We start from the raw sequence: 19,551 nt of genomic DNA, 5'->3' as shown, positions 1-19,551 counted from the left end.
GTTCCAGGTTTGACACTTATTTTCCATGAAAGAATCCCTGAAGATCAGTTTGATTTCTTCCCAGCAGCCCACAGCTGAGTTTAGATTTGTAGACCATTAATTTCAGGGAAGACCTTGACTCAGCTGATGGTTGAGGAGACAGTTACTGCCATTTGGTTGCCCACAACTTTACTTAAGCTGAGATAGTAGCATAAGGTTTGACTTGTAATGCGGGGCATCTCTGTGATGTTAAGAGTCCAGGGCAGTGTGGAAGAGACACCAGGAGCGAACTACCTCCCTTGTGTAGGTCCCTAGTAAGTAGGTGCCTTGCCATGCTGGTCAAGCTCTTCAAATACCCCAGGCTAGTGCTGCATATACAGCTATAAACATCACAAATTGCAAGAACTGGATGTGCCTAAAGAGGCAAATGAGCTGCAGCTTGGCTTACCCCTAGCAGTCAAGACCTTCTGTGCCCTTAGCACTTGTGTTGTTTTGGTGTGACTGCATTGAGGGTGGAGAATGTGCAGTGATGGGGAATGGCTGAACCCAAAGGACTCTCTGTACCTTACTAAAAATAGTGTCATTTAAAAAAAAACCAACAAAAAAACCACAACACAACAAAAAAACCTGTTGCGGTTCTGCTAGGGGAATGATAGGACAACTTGGTCAAATGTATTTAAAATCTGCTAAAAAAATCCCATGCTTTGGGATGGCACTGGAAGGATAGAAGAGTTATTGTTTCCAGCTGTAGTAGTTCCATTATCAAAATGAACCCTAGGTGTAAGTAATGTGAGATGCCTCTGCATCCCACGTGCATGTTCAGCCTTCAGAGTAATTAACACTGATTGTTGTCGTTTTTATAACAGTACCTTGCCAGTGTGCTGCAAGATGTGCATGAAATCTGGCAGCAGTGCTGAGAAGGGGACCCAAAGGCCATTGACAATATTCCTAGTGAAGGTACCTGAAGGACTTTGGCTTCAGTCTCCCAAGTAAACTTACAGCTATTTTTATGGTAAGTTTTCAGCTGAATCACAGTGTCTCCTCTAGAAAAGCAGATCTACTTCACAAAACACAGTCTGATGGAAGCTAAAGAAGCTAAAGGCAATGGAGCAAAAAGATGACCCTTTTGGACAGAGAGATTAGGGTAGGTATTTTGTGGCAGAGAGGGAAGAGATGTGGAAACACTGATAAACTGGGATTAAAAATAAACCCAGAAAGCATTCTCAGATAAATGAATACAGAGGGTAATAGCTTGTGCAATTATTTATCTCAATGAGGGACAGTATCAGAGAATGATTTATAAATTGGGAAGGGGGGAGTATTTTGGTAATAAAAGTTAAGAAATCAAGCACCAAAATACAAGCTAAGATCAAATTTAATTATTCTTTTCGGTATTTAGAACGTCTTGGAGAGGCTTATCTCCACTTCTATATTCATATAATAATTTGCATATCATAGCACAAACTAGAGGTGTTTATGGAACCCTCAAATATAATAAATTATAAGGGAGTGCCAATTTATCTGGATTAAATAGAGATGAAGTTGATGTGCACAAGACAAAAGGGAATTTTGGTCCTGTTATGTTCTGATTTCAGCTGAAACTTCCTCTTTGACTGAAACACAACCCTGAATGTTTCACAGTTCTGTAAAAGGGTATTGTGTTCCCAGTCCCATTTCCCCCCCTCCATGGCTTTCTATCTTAAACAGGGCTGAAGTTTGGTGCAGGGTACTAAACACCTGTAGTATCTCTGCCTGATTAGGGAACTTGTCTATATATTTTTATCAGGAGGAAGTTAATTGCATTTTCAGATGCTTAATTTCATCTTTCTTAAAGGATAAACACAGTTCATTATGGTTCATGCCCCAGAGTAAATCAAGATTTTTATGAATGTGAACAAGGTATCCTCTCAGTCACTTAAGAGTGGAGGTTAGTGATTCTCAAAGTCATTGAAGAGTATGGGCACGTTTTCAAAGCTCAAAATACAGAAGGAACTATTAAAATATCATCCTCTGTGTTGTTTTTTTTAATGTCATTTTTACCCCCCTTCCTTAACTATAAAAAGAAGCATAGAATAAAATAAAAAAAGATGTTCTTCTTTCACAGTGAACCCTTGTCCCTACTGTACACAGGACTGTCCTGGTTTTGGCTGGGATAGAGTTCGTTTTCTTCTTACTAGCTGGTGCAGTGCCATGGTTTGGATTTAGTATGAGAACAATGCTGACAACACACTGATGTTTGAGTTGATGCTAAGCAGTGCTTGCCCTGAGTCAAGGGCTCTTCAGTCTCTCAGGCTCTGCCAGGTAGGAGGTGCACAAGAAGCCGGGAGGGAGCAGAGCCAGGACAGCTGACCCCAACTAGCCAAAGGGTTATTCCATACCATAAAATGTCATGTTCGGTATATAAACTGGGGGGAGCTGGCTGGGAGTCACAGATCGCTGCTCAAGGACTGGCTGGGCATCGGGCAGTGAGTGGTGAGCAGTTGAATTGTGCATCACTTGGAGTTTTTTTCTCTTGAGTTTTATTCCTCTCTCTCACTATCCTCTTTGTTACAATTATTATTGTTGTTGTTATTATTATTTTTACTTTATTTCAATTATTAAACTCTTCTTATCTCAACCCACGGGTTTTACATTTTTCTGATCCTTGGATTGACTGAGTGGCTGCCTAGTACTTAGTTGTTGGCTGGGGTTAAACCACAACAATGACCTCATGCTTATTCTTTCTTCTCCAGCTTCATTCTTCTCACTTTTGGCACATCCACAGTATGAAGTCTGCCCAGATTTAAAATTCTTTTTGATTTCCAAAAGGCTGTATAATTTATACGTTCTACACTGACTAGCAGAGCTCCCTCAGCTAGAGGGGAGTGGTAAAATAAGGATACGCTCTCAGCAAATACTCATTGCTCTAAGGTGAGGTTACTTGTCCAAGTAAGGAGTTGAGGGGACCTGAAGCTGCTTGCTGCTCTAACTGTAGTGGAAAATTTTGGTGTCTTACTGAAATGACTATGAGAAGTATTAAGGCATGTTCAGAAGTTCTGCTGTATCTGTTAAGCAGTGTCCTAGGTAGCTGCACATCTGAATTATTTTGACTTTAATTCTCCACAGTCCTGCCTACACGCTTAATTTGGTGCATTGGAAGTAAGTGCTAATGATACCATGTGAGAAGTCTTTGTAGGAATGGCAGCTGAACACTGCAGCTTAATGGAGTACCCAAAATTAATTTAATTATTATTTTTCTGTAGAGAGGAGGCATTGCAGCAAGCAGAATTTTACAGATAACCTCCAGCTTCCTGCAGAGTCGCTTTTTCAAGGGTTCTCATCTGAAGGTATTTAAGTAATTTTAAGTGTTCTCTGTTGAGATTTGCTTTCTGCATGGAGTAAATCTCTCACTTTGATCAAATGCAGAGTTTTGCAAAAATTTGAGTGTTTGTTAGTTAAGGTTAAGGAGAAACTTTTCAGAAGTGCCCAAACAAAGATGCTGTGGGTCTGATTTACAGAGGTATTTGTAAAATCGTGGTGAGGTGATTACGAGGAGTTACAGAAACGTGAAGGTACCTCATTCTCCGTGCAGTCACTCTTGCTAGGGTTTTTGTCTTTTCCCATCATTCTCACTAACTGCTACTCTGAACCTTGAAGCATTTACATATTTTTTGCATTACCAGCCCAAAGATACACAGGCATGGTTGCAATCTAGCTAGATGCACTGCTTCTCCTAAGAACAGCCTCCTACACCTTGTCTCAGTGGCAGTGGTTGCTGAGAGATGTCTCGATGGGTGGAGTTCACAGGCATAGTTCTGCATGTTGTATAGCTTGAATGTCACTCAGATGGTTTTCTCCTGATTTTTTGGCTCTGTGGAGGTTTTTTTGGTTTTGTTCACACCCCCCACCCACCCCCACCTCACTCTGTTTGCCATGGGAAATCCTCACTGCATGAAGACTATTGCAAAGCAAAATGCAATAGCTCCTACAGTTGTTTCTCGCTTGAATACTCCTTTCAGTGCCCTTAAAAACATTGATATGTCAAGTAGGTATTTTATGTAGGTGTTTTGTATCATTTGATGGGAGTTAATTTCACCCACTAGATAGTACTTCGTATTTAAAAGCGCTGCTCTCTAGAACGCTGCTGAGATAGCAAGGTGTATCCATGCCATCTACAGGTAGAAGAACGAAACGGGGAAAGCGCAGCTTTGGTATCTCCCATGCTGTCCACGTTTGCTTTCTCAAATCCTGCTACAGGTGGCAATAGGCTTTGCCCTGCGACCAACCGTCAGGAAAAGGGGAGAGGGCAGCGCTTGGGATACGGGCCCCATCCGTCCGTCTCTGCCCAGGCAGCAGGGAACCAGCGAGTTTGTGGTACGGGGCTGCGGCTGTGTCAATGAGAGCAGCGGTGAAGTTTGCGTTCCTCTGTCACCTACCTCTGCGGGAGATGCAGGGGGTGCCCAGCTGTGGATGTCCCTCTGTGGTACAGAAGAGCATGAAGAAAGTCACCCAAAAAAGGCTGCGGTACCGGGGTGCTAATAAACCCCTGTGATCCGGGAGGGAGGAAGCGAAGGAGTTTTATGAGAAGGGAAGAGCGGGGCTGTGTGGGGGTGGGGGTGGGGGAAAGTCAGTGGAGCCCAACAGTTTGTCAGGGAAGAGAGAACTTTTTAATTGACTGTCAAACCATAACCTTGGAAACCTAAGGAAAAGAGGCATCAGCATGTCTGTCAGCACAGCTAGGCATCAATCTTCCCTGGCGAGACAGCAACACGATTACTTCTGGGGTAATGCCAACAACTTGGAAGTGCTGGAAGTTGATCTGGCCTGTAAGGAAGGAAGGGGGAAGGTGGGATGCACCTCCTCCCTTCATTCCTTCAAACTGTTCCATTTAAATAGATCAGTTACTGCTATTTTTTAATTAGGAGGGATTAAAACCTGTATCTCCATTTTGAAACATTTATTTTCACTTTGTTATGGCCTATTCAGAAATAAGGTCAAACCAGGGAGAAATATAATCTTAATAATTTTCTTTCCATATTTCCTACTGCTTTTATTATTTCATTTGTCTTATCCTAAGATATCTTAGCAAAACTGCTATGGAGTGGCTGATAGGAAATACTTCTAAATAGCTTTAATTTTAACAGAAAAATATCTTAAATTATCAGGAAAGTTTTACTTAAGAACAATTTTTTATCTGGAAAAAGGTTTGGAACCTGATTTTACTGGGGAAGAAAATATCTCCTCTTCCTTTTCAAAACACTTTCCTAACTGTTTGGTGGTCTTTGGGACCAGTCAGCAGTCCTGCACATCCCATGGTGGGGGCTCATCTCCTAACTAACATCCAGAGCTACCGATGGAGCGCCTGAGGTGGTCATCTGTCTCACTTCGCATGGAGATGATGTGTCACAGGAGCCTTCCTACAAGCCTGGTAAGGAGCAACTTCTCCATGCTGTGCTAGATGATCCTGTCAGCCCTAAGACATGAGACAAGACACTGTTCCCACTCTGCTTTCCAGCTCTGTGGAGTCGTGGACTTTGTCCAGGATTTCTTGCCCATGGGAATGTGTGTCCAGAACAAGATGTTGCTTCCCGGAGAGAGCACTAAGCATCCCTTCTCACCTGCTTCTCTGGTCAGCTGCATCTCTTTGTGGTTGCTCTAGCAAACCCAGCATGTCCCACATGTGCTGCACTCTGAGAGGCACATCTTCAGGAGCTCCAGGTAAAATGCCATCACTTGAGAGCTCATCCGATGTGTCGCTCATGCTACGCTTCCAGCTGCGAACTCAAACACTCCGCTGGGTGGTAAATGCAGGTCAGAACTCACAAGCAAGGGGCAGTCCAGAGGCACTCTGCCCTGCCTCATTCTGTGACAAAGGTTATTAGCAGAGCTGTGTAAATAATTGATTATTATTTTTGCTGCTGGGTGACTGCACTGCCCAGAGTTACAAACACTGATATTTTTTTCTGTTCTTGCTGAAATGAAAACACTCAAATATTAACTTTGCATCAAATTAAGTATTCCAGTGCCAATAGTTTTGGTTGATCCAAAACTGTTTGGTTTAGCTTTCTTTTTTGTCACCCCTACTTGTTTTGCTCCAGGTAAACTACAGCAGTTCTTTTCAAAAGGAAAACACTGAGCTGTTGAAAAATTGTGGACAGGCTGGATTATAGATGTAATGTATAATGACTGTGTGACCTGATGAGATTTCTACTGTGGTCATTCTGCCCAGAAAAAAGAGAAGACTGTTACTAGAAACTAGTGATGAGCATGATCTCTGCTTTCTTCACTTTGGTTCTGAAATCTGTTCTTGGCCTTGGAGCATCTGCATTTTCCCGTGTAATGGCAAGGGCCATGGGAATAAGGCGCAGGTTATAAATAAGGTTATGTCAAGGCACTGTGATTTATGACATAATATTGCAGTCATGTCTCAACTTCCTTGCACAACTTTATCCTAATGCCGTCTACTGTTATCTAGGAGGAGAAAAGGAACCTTAACTCACAGCTCAATTTATATTAATCTCATTTCCTTTTTACCTGCCTGCATCAAACTTTTGCTAGTTGCTTTGCAGAAGTTTAGGGGATGCAATCAACAATACCATGCCCTATTGTACAGCACATTTCAAACAATTCATATGATATTTTCTGAATTAGAAATAACTAGAAGCGTAAATGATCAAAGTGGTTTGTCAAAGGGCAAGCGTCTGTGCTGACTGAAAAGCTTTGAAGGCACCAGCCCATTAACACCCATTAAATGGCTGCTATATGGGACCGTGCTAGGGAGCAGGCTTAGCGGGTGTTCTCCAGACAACTTGAGGCATGTTAATTTTCTCCCTGAAGTGCTGACAATCAGTTTAAAAGCCCTTTGGTCTATCTTACCTCCTTTATCCCCACCTGTTCTGCTCTTGGAAGCACAGCAACTTGGCTGGAGGCTCCTACGTGCACAGGTATCCTGTCCCAAGAGGGGGTGCGAGCATGTAAAGGGGTGCGTGAGCACCTGCTGTGTGGGATGCCCCTGAGACTCTCTTTCATGGGGTCTAATAGGCAGTTTCTGATTATTCAAGCACATCTTCAGTTGCCTTCCCAGTTGCTGATGGAAAGATGAGGTGAATTCTTGGAGGCAGCCACCATCAGTGACAGAGGGATTTAACAGAAGACGCCAGACAGACCTCTGGGTCTTGGCCTTGCGTTGTTTGCTGTTCATCCACAGACCAAGTATGAATTGATAGAGGCTCAAAAGGTTATCTCCAGCCAGTGTGTGTGTAGATGGGTACATTTAAGGTGATTTATGAGGAGCATGGAATGATATTGCACCAAGAGAGTGATTTTTCAAATGATTCCAGGCTTGTAAAAGATCTGGGAGCGATGCGTGAGCATACCTTTCATCCATGTGTGGCCCTTCAGGATGGAAACTTTGGGATTTTTTTATTATTATTATTTATTCAGAGGACACACAGTGCTTCATTTGGTACATAGATCTCAGCATGGACTACTGTAGCACCTGGGGGTGGGAGGGCTGGAACCAAGCAGGCAGAGAGGAGCAGGAGGAGGATAGAGGATAGTGCTGCTGGGCATGCAGGCTGGCTCACTGCAGCTCACAGGAGAAGTATGTTTGGAGAGTCTCCTAGTAGCCTTGTTACTTGCGCAGCTCCTCTTTCCCACCGTTTTATTTTTAGCACTTGATAGAAATTTAATTGGAAACTGTATGTGGGTTTTAAAGGGTTAGAAAAAGTGACTCATTTGACGTGTCCAGGAGAAAACCACATCTTACGAATTTCCACAAAGGCTGGTGTGAAGATGCCAAATGGGGAGTATCATTGTCTAATCTGTAAGCTGTAGACACAATGATCAAGCTGCTGAGGCTAAAGTCCACTGAAGTTAGGAGAAAACTAACCTCCTAAACTTGGGTGTATATTGCCCCATGGCAATGTTTCCATTAAAGTAATTTACGTATGAAATGAAGACTTTTTCTTCACTTTATTCAATAGTCATAACTGAATTTTCCCCAATCTGTGCAAGACTTGCCCTTGCAACACCTCCTGGACTGAGCTACAGCATTTCTATAACCCCATTTTACCATGGCGGAGTCTGCAGGGCTCATCTGTGAGCACGTTCCGCTGCAGAGGAGACGTGAGCCTTGGTGTTCCAAACCAAGGCTAGTCCCTTAACCCTGGACCAGTCTCCCTGCCTTTACGTTGATTTATGTGTACGATGATTTATTTCCCTTCATCATAGCGTATACCATAAGTCATGTAGACACATTCTGCATTAACAGCATTAACATGCAGAATATATGGGTGCTGATAATCCAGGTTTAAATGAACATTTCCACAAAACAAGGTGCATTGCATGGATGCAAACAATTATTTTCATGTCATATGAGGATGTTGATTTCAGATCCACCCTCCAACTGAAAATGTAGATCCCTTTTTTAGTAGTCATGCTGGAGAGAGATTGTATCCAGCTTTTTAAGGAAAAGTGGGCTTTGTAGCCTTTGGGGCTAAAGGATGTAGTTATAAAAGGAGGTTCCTTGTAGTAAAGCTAAGAAGTCCGCTGGTAAATTCAGTGGAGCAAGGCAGGATGCTTCGGTTTGAAGGTAAAAGTCAAAGGTACAGTCCACTGCTGAAGCCCAGTTGTGTACTTCTGTCCACAGCTTTAGTCATGCTCACTCAGATGATTGTAAATTAATTACTTTTGGTATACACCTCAGCTGCTAACAGGTTCAGCCAGAAAATGTCTGATGCAGAAACCAATAGGAAAACAGAGCTTTAGCCTGAAAGCTCTAGGTACATTAAGCCATTTTTATTCTATCTGCTCAGCTTCTTCGCCACTCTGCATGAAAAAATCCTACTAGCCCTTTAAATTTAAGCAAATTAAGGGCACACACTGAACTACTTGTTATTAATATCTCAGCGCTATTTTCTAATTCCCCATTCATGCTTGAAATGGATTAAAACTGGTAATCTTTGACAAGGCAGCAAAATTTGATGCTAATTTATTGATGTGCTCTTTTAAGAAACTTTGGGTTTCTTGTCTATAAATTAAATTTAAAGAGAGCATTCAAGGTCCTTCCCAATCTAGAGAGCAGAGAGCAGCGATATGCGTGCTGAAACATCACATGCCCTTGAGCCTGCTATATGGTATGGCTGTGGAGGGGTTGCCTTGTTTTCCTAAAGGGATGTGTTTGTGCTTTGATAGCTGTCTCTCAAGGTTGGCCATGCCGATGGCTTCTCGATCTCACATCACTTGAAACGTCTTGGTTCACCTTGAAGAGTGCTCTGAGCTCTTCTTTTCCACTGAGCTTTTTGCTCCTGTCCCGAGCTTAGGCATTGCTCCTTGGGCATTGCTCAGTACCATGGGTGGTTTTTAATGAGCTATCCCAGATGTGGGATGCTAGCGCTGAGCCCGGGAGAGGCTCCTGTTGTTCTGCAGGGAGTTATTTTAGAGTCCTTGCACATTTTTCATTATCTTGGAGCCTTATTTCAATCTTAGCCCTGTACGTTTATGTTAGTAACACGCTCCTTTACCAAAGGAAGTTTATTATTTTCAGAATATTGCAATTACGTGACAATTGTTGCTTTCCTTGGTGGTTGTTTTTCTTGCAGGAATAAATGCTGGGGAAGCTTAGAAAAAGCCTGCTGTAGGCACCTGTGCTCTGTGCCTGCCTTGCACTGAGCACAGCTGCCCTTTCCTCTAACACCACCACACAGCTGCCTTTACAGCTCTGGGAGAGACAACAGGAATAGCCTGAGCATCCCTGCCAGACTGCTGAGCCACACCGGCTGCTGGGGTGGGCGGCCACGGGAGGAGGCAGCTCGCCAGGGCTTGGGAACCAAGGCATTTGAAATCTAGGAAAAGCAGGGAGCTAACAACATCATATTGGCTGTGGCTAATACTATAGTGAACCCTGCATGGGCACTGAGGCATTAACATCAGGTTCCTTTGGGTGGTTTGGTTTCTTGGCCTACCAATGTTTTTGAGGGTTTGACATTTCTGCCTTGCGTTAGGTCAAAACCTTGGAATTTTTAAAGTGATCTCATCCCAACACTGCCTCCCCCATCCTGTCTGTTATCCCAGATATTTTTGTTTTGGAAATGCCCAAACAAAATGTTTTGTCAGTTTTAAAAACACTTCATAATTTGACAAATTAATCAAAATAAAATTTTCCCTGAAGAATATTATTTAAATGGCAATTATCACCTCAGACACTTCTGGGAAACCGACAGCAAGCTTTATCATTATAAATGACTTTACAATTAAAAAAGGCAATTGCTATTGAACCCCAACAAAACTTTCTGATGAACTGACTGCAGTAACAATATTCTTGCCAGCTCTGAAAAATGTCCTTTATTTAAGACAACCTGCAAATTCCAGACATCGTGATAGGAAGGTAACTGTCTTGATGAAGGTGTATTTTTAAAACCAAGAGAGGTGTAGGTGGAAAGGGACTGGCATAGCGCATCAGAAGAGGACGCAGCCAACACTGCCTCTCTCCAGCCAGCGCAGGGGGTGCTAAAGCAGTGCAAGTTTAATGTATGCATTAATATAAGTAGGAAACGGGGCAGGTCTCCTTCTGAGTTCTTAAAGGTCCCAAGTTTTTCCTTAGGTATTTGCAGCGAAGCATTAATTTTCACAAATCAGCTGCAGCCCTGGCACCCTGCTCCCCCTGTCCTTTTGTCTCCCAGGGCTCCTTCCTGGTCCTCGCGGTGACAGCCAGGCTGGCTCTCACTCACCAGCTCTGCTCTGGATGCTGCTGCCTGGACTCATCTCTGAGCTCATTACATCAGGTATTTCCTTTATGTTTTTGCACAAAAAGCAGCGTTCCTCCTGCTGGATCCTCTTTGCTGGGTTGGGATTATCAGCACGCTTTGGGAAAAAATACGCTTAAGTTTATCTTTCCTTCTGCCTGTCCGTAAGTACTCATGGAGTAAAGAGAATGCACATACGTGCCTGTGAACACATACTCCCAAGCTCGTGTTTCTGTCTCCCTATTGTGATTTCTACAGCACTGCTGTGAAGAACTTCACTGCCTGGCTTCCTTAAATGGTTACCAATTAGCCCAGTAAATTTTTGGAAATTCAGGGGAGTGTGAAACTTGCAATACTCAAACGCTGAGGCTGGGTTGGGGTTGGTAGCTGGTGAGAGGAGTGATTGCCCAGGGCTCTTCTGATGGTACATCTCGGGTTTTATGGGAATCCCTCGCAGAGATTTTCCATCCTGGGACCAAACACGTTCCCACCTGTGTCACGTACAGTGTTAGCATAGCTGGGTTTCCTGAAATGCTTTGTCCTCTTAGCAGGCAACAGCTTTTAAACAAAAAAAAAAGCAGATGGTGTCTCTGAGCCTGGATATCACAAGGGTGGGAGTGAGCATTGAGAGGTGATCTCAAAGCAGGATCCTTAGCCTGGGAAGTTAAATGCACAATTTTTCTCAATATAGCGTTTGCTTCGCTGCTAAAAAAGCTGCGTGATGGAAAGAGGACAGGACTAGATCTGCCTGGCATTCGAAACTGGTTTGCACAGCAGGCAGGGCTGGTTCCCATTTGGCACTGCTGAAAATTCGCTGAGAAAAGGCCAGTGGCTAAGACACGTAATGTTAATTACAGATAATGTCGACTGAAATACCTGGAGGAGACAGGCAGTAGCTGCAGTCTGTAGAATCCAAAGGGACCTGTCTGAGTGGCATTAATTTTTAACGCTTTAATCAGGATATAATCCCTCTACAAAGTCTTAAGTGGAGTAGAAGTCTGTTTAATTTTTTTAATATAACCTGAAGGAGAAAGCAATGACTTCAGCAATCTCTAGCGATGATAAAGTTCTTAATTGGACAACAAGAAAAACAAACCCCTCATTTTTACCCAAGCCATTTAAAATTCAGCTGAAGCCAGACAGAGACCAGCAATTCCATTATCTTTATAAGCCATTCAGTAAGATTTAAATCTCTTGCATGCTCTTTTTTTTTTTTAAATGAGATTTCGTGCTGCCCAGATAGACACTTCCCTGCTAAAGCCGAAGGGGTTTTGCCCAGGAAGAGGCAGGTTTCTCCTCTCCCCTTTTGCCATGGAAGAGGACCTGCACAGTGTGGGCAGGAGGGCGCAGTGTGGGCGGCAGAGAACTCGCTGCATTCCCCTGCACCCCCAGGAGCTCTTCATCCCACTCCGAAAAAAACCCTTCCTTGCCAGAATGTAATAGTGTGCTAATAACCTTTCAAAACCCGGAGCTGTATTCTACAGGTGCGCGAGGCATATGGCTTCTCCCCTATTAGCAATGCAAATTTAATCAACTGGAATAATATTCAAACGGTTGGCTCAGCACGAGCCAACAACCAACAAGCAGTTGCCACTTTCCCCGCTTTTGACAAACATAAGAAAGGACTTTGATTAAAACTCCAATTCTCCTTAAAAACAGATAATCCTTTGAATGAAAGGAAGCAACCTCCTCTAGAAGATCTGCTGCATTTCCAACGTTACTTCCCAAGAAAACTACTTTTTATGTCCAGATCTCAGCAACATCAGGAAAACCTGTTACTTTCCAGTTGAAAAGCAATCCCTGTCGCTAAACGTGCTGTAATTCAGCAAAGTGACAAAGTTCAGGATGATCTGCATATTTTCCCATTTGGGATTTTTATTGCGTTTTAATTTAATTTCATAGCACGATGCTGTTTGTTGTTGCCTGGCTCTTGCTAATAGCCTCAATATGCTGTGTGTCTGCTCTTCTGCCTGTCAAACAGCGCCAGGTCAGTGGGTTTATAGACTTCACCACAGAGCAGAAGTCTGGAGTGTTTTGCCACCCTCCTTGCTGCAGCAGCACAATCTCGATCATCACGGGGGCAACTCCTGGGAGAGGGTCAGCGCAGGCACGTTTAACAGCAAGGGCACCGGAGGCAGCACTCACCCAGCCAGGACCCGACCCAGGGTGCTGTGCACGCTTTGCTAGTTGGCATAAGTACGTCTTTCTGGTGATTTGCAGAAGATGGTGGTGGTTGGAGTTTTGTTTGAATCTTACGGGAATAGTGAAAGAAAAGCAAGGACACAATACAGAAATGAGGGTCCAGGTGTCGACTGCTCTCTGAAAAACCACAGGTTAAAACATGCAGGGGGCTGTTTGGGGATGGGCTATAAAGCTGAGTGATGCCCTGCAGACTTAAACAAGACAGAGTTGTTTTTCTCTGGGTGGTGCATCCTCAGACCGGGCCCCACAGAGAGACATTGCTGTTGAGGCAGCCCCAGCTGAAGGAAAACTCTGCACCAGGCTCGGCCAGGGGTCAGGACTGGGGTCCCGTCACTGAAAACATATTTGTTGCACAGAGATTCCAACTGACCCCTTCCCAGCTTAACAGCATCACACGCTGCTGGAAGGGGATGACCTTGTCCCTCTGGGCATTTTGGGGAGCTTTTCAGTGTTTCCAGGTTAGCACGAGCCCTCCTGCCTCCCAGGGCACTGGCCCTGACCGTGTGGTACTGATGAAACTGATCTTTTAGCTGCAGCATAAATACCGATTTTTGATCTGACTGACACCAGGTTTGACGTGACGGCACTTTGCTGGAGTTCATTGGCACTGGTGAAGACAAGATCTGGTCTTGCAGCCTGCCTCCAGAACAGGTGTATCCACTACCTGCGGTAGGTAAAACTGCCTCTCTTTTTTATCTGCCTATAAAACACACATGATGCTGCACCCCGGGGCCACCTCCTCTTGTCATCTGGGCAGCCAGAGGAAACTACAGTGCCATCCCGTTGAGTAATTGTGAGAGGGCTGCAAGACTCCACTTAAAATCTCAGGTAATTGCGGTCACTTTATTTTTCGTTCACTTAGTGAAAGAAAATGTGAAATTACCATAGCAGATAATTATGGTAGTAATTTCTTGTGTTCTTGTTCATTAAGTGCTGATTGAGAATGGTTCACTAACAACTTTGCTGAGTTACTCCAAATATGACCGTTTACGGGACTAGACACAGTCTTTTTATTGAAAGCCCCTTTATCTAAAAAAGCCCTGCACGACACATCCTTTTAAAGGACCATTTGATCATAAAAAATATCCAAGTCTGTCTGACTGTTGCAGAAACATAGAAGCTGAGTTGCCTGAAGACGTAGAGGTAGATCTTGTGGTGCATGGTAAAGCAGGGCTGGGCTCATGTTGTAGCCTTCCTGCTCCAGCACTGAGATAACGGCACCCGTGTGCTGCCTTCCCAGGACTGGCCGGACACAGTGCCTGGCAGACATCAGCGGTGGCTGACATTTGCCCGTGGGATCTGTAGTTATTAGGGACACAGAAGCACTGCGTGGAGATGGAGCAAACCTGGCAGCTGTGGTCCCATGAGGGAAATAAGAATATGGCCAGCCTAAGAAAAATACAGAGCTAAAATATGAATGCTGGACTTGAGCAGATGAAGCCTGTCCCTGCCGGGAGCCGAGGGGTGGCAGGCAGGTCTCTGGGGTGCCCTCCTGGGGCTGTGCTGCACCCCACCGCCTCCTGGTGCTCTCCACATCCCTGCCTTGTTTAGGAATGGCATCTCCCTGCCCTGAACCTTGTGGATGGGGTTTCTGACCCCACCTGAAGCCCTTTGATTTATGTAGGAGCTTGCTCTGCAGGCTGTTTGCAAAGTTGTCTGCTGCTGCTAAGTTAGCGCTGTAGCCGGCGTGGTTCTGGCCTCCAGCCACCTACATGCAGTGCTTCCTGAGACAGCGTCTGCTCCTTGCTTGACTGTTTGAGTGCTGCCTGTCAGCCCCCGGGTGCCCTCACCCTGCAACCTCACCCACATGGCCTCTAGCCTAATGCAGGTGCTTCACGGGAAGGCTGCAGGGCATTGCCCGTACCACCACAGAGCCCGGCTGGGGGCTCTATGGGCAGTGTAGAGCAACGAAGCTGGGTTAATTAACATTGATAATGTACAGCTGTGGGCTGGCTTCAGGGGCGGCGGGTTGGCTGACGTGGATAAGGTGCAGCTGTGGCTGGTTTCTGCTAAATAGTTAAATAGCTCTGAGGGGTATGGAAGAAGAGTGCTGGAGGGAGGAGGGAGAGAGCACCCCAGATGTAGGAGAGCTAAGGAGAGGCCCTGGGAGAAGTAGAGGGCCTGGATGAGGAGAGGCTGGCTGGGAGAGGAGCTGGAGAAGAAAGACTCTGGACACAGCAGAGGCAAGAAGCAGGGTGTACTGGCCTGAAGAGGACGAAGAAACAGCAAGGACAGTAGATGAACTTTTGAAACCTTGTGGGGGACTGGTGGCTGTGTCGGGACAAGGCACAAGAACTACTCATTGAAGTTAACCTGGCATGGGGTAGTAAAAGCCTTGTTGCAGCCGGCTAGTTTTTATAGTGCTGTGGTACCTGCAGCCCTGGGGATTTGGTGTCGGCTCTGTCACCCTCCTGGCTGGGTTGCGGGAATGGGGGCAGCCAGGGCACGTGGGAGAAGGCAGCGAAGCTGGAGGGCCAGGAGCAGACTTCCACCGCTGCGTAGGCAGTGGGACAGAAAGGGGCGAGCAATGGTTACAGCTCACGAGGGGGCTGAAACCTGCGGCCAGAGCAAAGCTGCATCAGGATGGAAGTAAACATCAGTCCTCCCAGGAGGAAGCAAAGCCCCGGAGCTCCTGATGCGTTGTCATGCAGGACTGCAGGTAGCAGAAATGTGGTGGTGAGTGCAGGCAATGTTCCCGCTGTGTGCCACAGGGTGCAGGCTTCACAGGCATCTCTCACACAACTTTTGTTTTTGTTTTCCTGGAGAAAAGTACACTTCAACATCTCTTCTTGCTGTGTCTCTTCTTCCTCTTGCCCAGATAGGGCAGTGTGAGTGCCTGAACATTTGTTGTGATCCTGGGTTGTGGCTTGGTTTGGGTCTTGGGGTTTAATAGAACTTGTTCAGCACTGACAAGCACTCAGGAAAGAGCCTTCGGGCATTTTGTTTCCCTTGGTTGCTGATTTTTGTTTACTTCAACCTCTTGAAAAGAAAAGCACTTCTTATCTCTACACGGGAGGTGAAGCCATCTCTTTAGCTGCAGCCTACTTAACAAAAAGGGTGTTTTTCTGATGCCTGTGTTTTCCCCTGAGAAAACATGAAACACAATGGAAGGAGTTTAAGCAGAAAGCCAAAGTCCTTGGACTCCAAAGGCATCAAAGCTGAGCTACTTTCCTTTGAAAATAGTATTTGGGCGGACTGTGATTATTCTTAGGCATTCATAATGCTACCCATCAGGCAGGTTTTATCCTAGCTAGCTAATTTTGTCTTCCATTTCTTGATGCTTTTGTGCCTTTTTTTTTTTACTTTTGATGCACTTAGCTAAACAAGCTCAAATATGGTCCCAGGAGAAAATCCAGCTCCGGGAGGTGGTGCAGCTTGGGACCAAGCTGCGCAGGCAGCCCTCCCCAGGAGCCCAGTCTCCCCCCATCCCAGCAGAGTGGCTTCTGCATTGGTTGTGAGTGCCAGCAGATCTGGGTGTCCCCTCGGTGCCACCACCCTGTGTGTCCATTTTCCTCGGTGCTTGAAATCCACCCCTAAAAGAGCTCTTGCAATAAACCTTCTTCCAGAGCTTGAATGTCTGTAAAAACAAGTGATTCCTGCTGTTCTCAACACCTTCTCATTAGACTAGATCAGGCCAGCACAATAAGGTAGGTTGGTATTTTATCTTGTTTGTCTTTTAATCAAAGCAAATGGAGTCCTGGGAGTGAAATACCCACACACGGGTAGCGTTGGCATATGCTCCATTCCTTCTGATCCGGGAAGGAAGCTTCTTGGATGGAGACTGCTGCAGATGGGTTTGCAGAAGGAAGGAGTAAAAGGTTAGCAGGGTCCCGCTGCTTCCCCACGAAGCTCATTAACTGCTGTCAGTCTGTCTGGGGGATGCGGTCTGTGCAGAAGTGGCGACGTTAGCTGAATCTCTGTCCGAGTTCTGCAAACGCGACTGCATGTCACGTTCCCATCATAAGCAGTGATGGTACGGCATGAAAAACCACAACCCTGGTGTCTAAGATAGCCAGAATGGCTTAAGGGGATTGACCCACCAAGGACCACGCAGAACTGCATGCTTTTAACAAAATTCAAACATCATAGATTTGCTCAGGTCATGAGGGACCTCAGTCTTGAGCTGAGCTATGCTTAGCCTGTCCCTGTGGGTGGCTCTGGGCAGGAGCAAGCATCAAAAACCTCCTGATGTACTGCGAGGCCAGAGGGAGGGGGGTGTTCTGGGCTGGTGGATGCTCTTGCACACAGCGCCCAGCGTAGCCTCATCCCTCCCATCACCCGGGGTTTGGTGACCTAGAACAGGCATGAAACACTGAGGATTTGCTGTAGAGATTGTGTTCACGATGTCAAATCTTGAAGTGTGTTTTTCTATGGGTCTCACTCGTGCTAGGAGCAAGGCCCTCGCATTTCAAAACCTGTTCTGTTCAACTGGCCTCTAAATATTTGTCAGGCAAAATGTTTTCCATTTTCCTACCTAAATTACCAAAGTATCTTTTCCTCTTACTGCTTCTTATTACTCCCTCTCCATTTCTGCTACCTGTGCAAGCTGCTTATTTGCATATAGTTACTTCGTTACACTTTTTCTTTTGTTTAGCTTGCTAGTTGTTAGTTTTGAGGTTTTTCATTTACATTTAATTTTTAATCTTGTAAATTGGCTGTTGTCAAGATAGCTGCAAGCCAAGAGAAAATAGTGTGTTTCAGAAGAGAAATAATGAGATCAGAAGTAAAAAAAAAAAGGTCCCAGCGAGACAAACAGTCGCAAAAAACCATGAGGGGAAGATTTTATCTCTCCAGTTCAAGCCAATCAGGAATTTATTCTACCAGAAACCTTGCTGGTATCAATGGGGTGAGTATGGTGAGTGCAACCTGACCTACAAGTTGTATTGTTTTGACTTCTTTGGCTCCCAGCAGCCTTTCTGAACAGTGCCGGTACCCTCTGTCAGCATGCTCCAGGGGGTTGCAAGTCTCTGGAGATACACCCTGTGACTGCATCATACTTACGCCTGTGCAGGTGAGTGATATCTCCGCCTGTACACATTGGGTCTTTCTCATTCCTCCTCTGTAAATGGCAGGGTGCCCTTGTGAGGTTCCATACCCCGTTGACAGCAACCAATCTTGGATTTGTCCAAATCCCTTTCACCACCTCTTTGCAGAGAAAACAAGCTATTGCTGGAGCTTGGGTCAGTCGTTTGGTTTTTGATTATGTTTGATCTGTGAAATTCCCAAGAAGACTAAAAAGCAGTGGGAGTGCAAAGCAAAACCAAACCTACCGGGAAAGAGCAACCCTCAGCTGATGGGAAAGGAGATGGGCTGTGTAACGTGCCCGTCTGACACTGCACCGCTCTGTTCTAGCGGCAAGTCGCTGCAGGCTGCCGCAGACTGTCCCCCCGCTCCTCAGGGCTGTCTTGCCCCAGTGCCCTGGTGCTGAGTGTCCCACCCACCCCATCTTCCATCACCTTTGTTCCTGCAACAGCAACGACAAAACAGTCCAAATGTGTTGCCATCCAGGGCAGGCTGCAGCATCTGTGCTTGAAGGGTGTTAGAGGGAGAGCTGAGGCTGGCATCACCGGGGGGAGGTGAAGGAGCTGTGCTGTGCTTGATGCTTTCCTGCTGCATTTTCCTGCAGGAAAAACTATTTGCCAAGCTCTGTATGCGTGTGTATGCTTCTGCAGAACTGCCAGAAGGTCTAAGCCTGAAATTAAAAGTGGTAACATTTAGTAAGGGACAAATCAAACCTGCACAGGACTCAAAGTGTAATTGTTTACCCTCTCCATAAGGAGGGATGGCCAGTGCTCTGGCACCTGATAAAGGAGATGTGGGCTCTGAGGCAGCCACTTTGGGGAGGTATTTCCATCTGGATTCTTTCCTTTGTTCTCATGAAACTCAGTGGAGGATGGATGTTGTCCCACCAGGTCCCTTCAAGAGAAGTCAGACTGGGCTATGAAGTACCTGTCTCTGCTCAAATACTGTGTGATAAAGCAGAGAAGCAGGACAGCTCTGCTGGTCAGCTGCGGAGTTTGATCCAGTGAGGGCACTGGTGAAAACAGGATGGGAAGAGGAAGCTTTTGGGGAAGTTTGATCTATAGATGAGAATGCAGTGAGATTTTTAGCTCCAAACACAGGGAACTTCTGACGACTAAAACAATGAAAGGTGCAAAACCAATCACTTGGAAGTATCCGTGACTTTTCATCAACCAGCCATCTGTGCCAAAAGGAAGAGAAAAAAGGCAAAGTTAAAAAAAAAAAAAAAAAAGGTATCACTGTTGCTGCTGGTGGGTGACACAGATGCTAGATTTATTTAAAGCCTGGGACTAACAGCTACACTGAATGATATGTAGCTGATTTGGGTGATGTATGAATACAACCCAAGTTGGAAGATTTCACAACAGCGTTTTCAAGGCGGAAATTGTAAAGGAGTGCCCTTTACACATCGCCAGCTAAGTGGTGTGTATTTGCTGCTCAGAGCTACTGTGCCAGTTGGACAACTGCCAGGCTTGTAATGCTGCTTTAAAAGGGACCACTTGCCATGCGGAGTTTTTTGCATTTTCTGTTATCCAAACAGACTCACTTGAATGTTAATTTGTTCCTGGCTGCCAAGGACCCAACTCTGCAAAAAGCTGAACGCGGCCGAGCGCCGTGTCTGCCG

At 45.4% G+C, this 19,551-nt stretch overlaps 1 long non-coding RNA gene across 3 annotated transcripts in view; it reads left to right on the top strand.

The window, feature by feature from the left end:
- Positions 1-19,551, top strand: part of LOC121097382 — a 74,921-nt gene that overhangs the window by 18,319 nt on the left and 37,051 nt on the right. For 2 of the 3 annotated variants that reach the window (XR_005830934.1, XR_005830935.1), the window contains exon 3: positions 846-991. This is a non-coding gene — a long non-coding RNA (uncharacterized LOC121097382). Of the gene's footprint in view, positions 1-845; positions 992-15,260; positions 17,917-19,551 lie in introns of those variants that run through there. The other variant, XR_005830936.1, reaches the window with a different exon arrangement.

Source organism: Falco naumanni, chromosome 14 (assembly GCF_017639655.2).
Source record: "Falco naumanni isolate bFalNau1 chromosome 14, bFalNau1.pat, whole genome shotgun sequence".
NCBI classification, from domain to species: domain Eukaryota; kingdom Metazoa; phylum Chordata; class Aves; order Falconiformes; family Falconidae; genus Falco; species Falco naumanni.
Note: the sequence above shows the minus strand (reverse complement) of the source record. Positions and strands in the feature narration are given on the sequence as shown.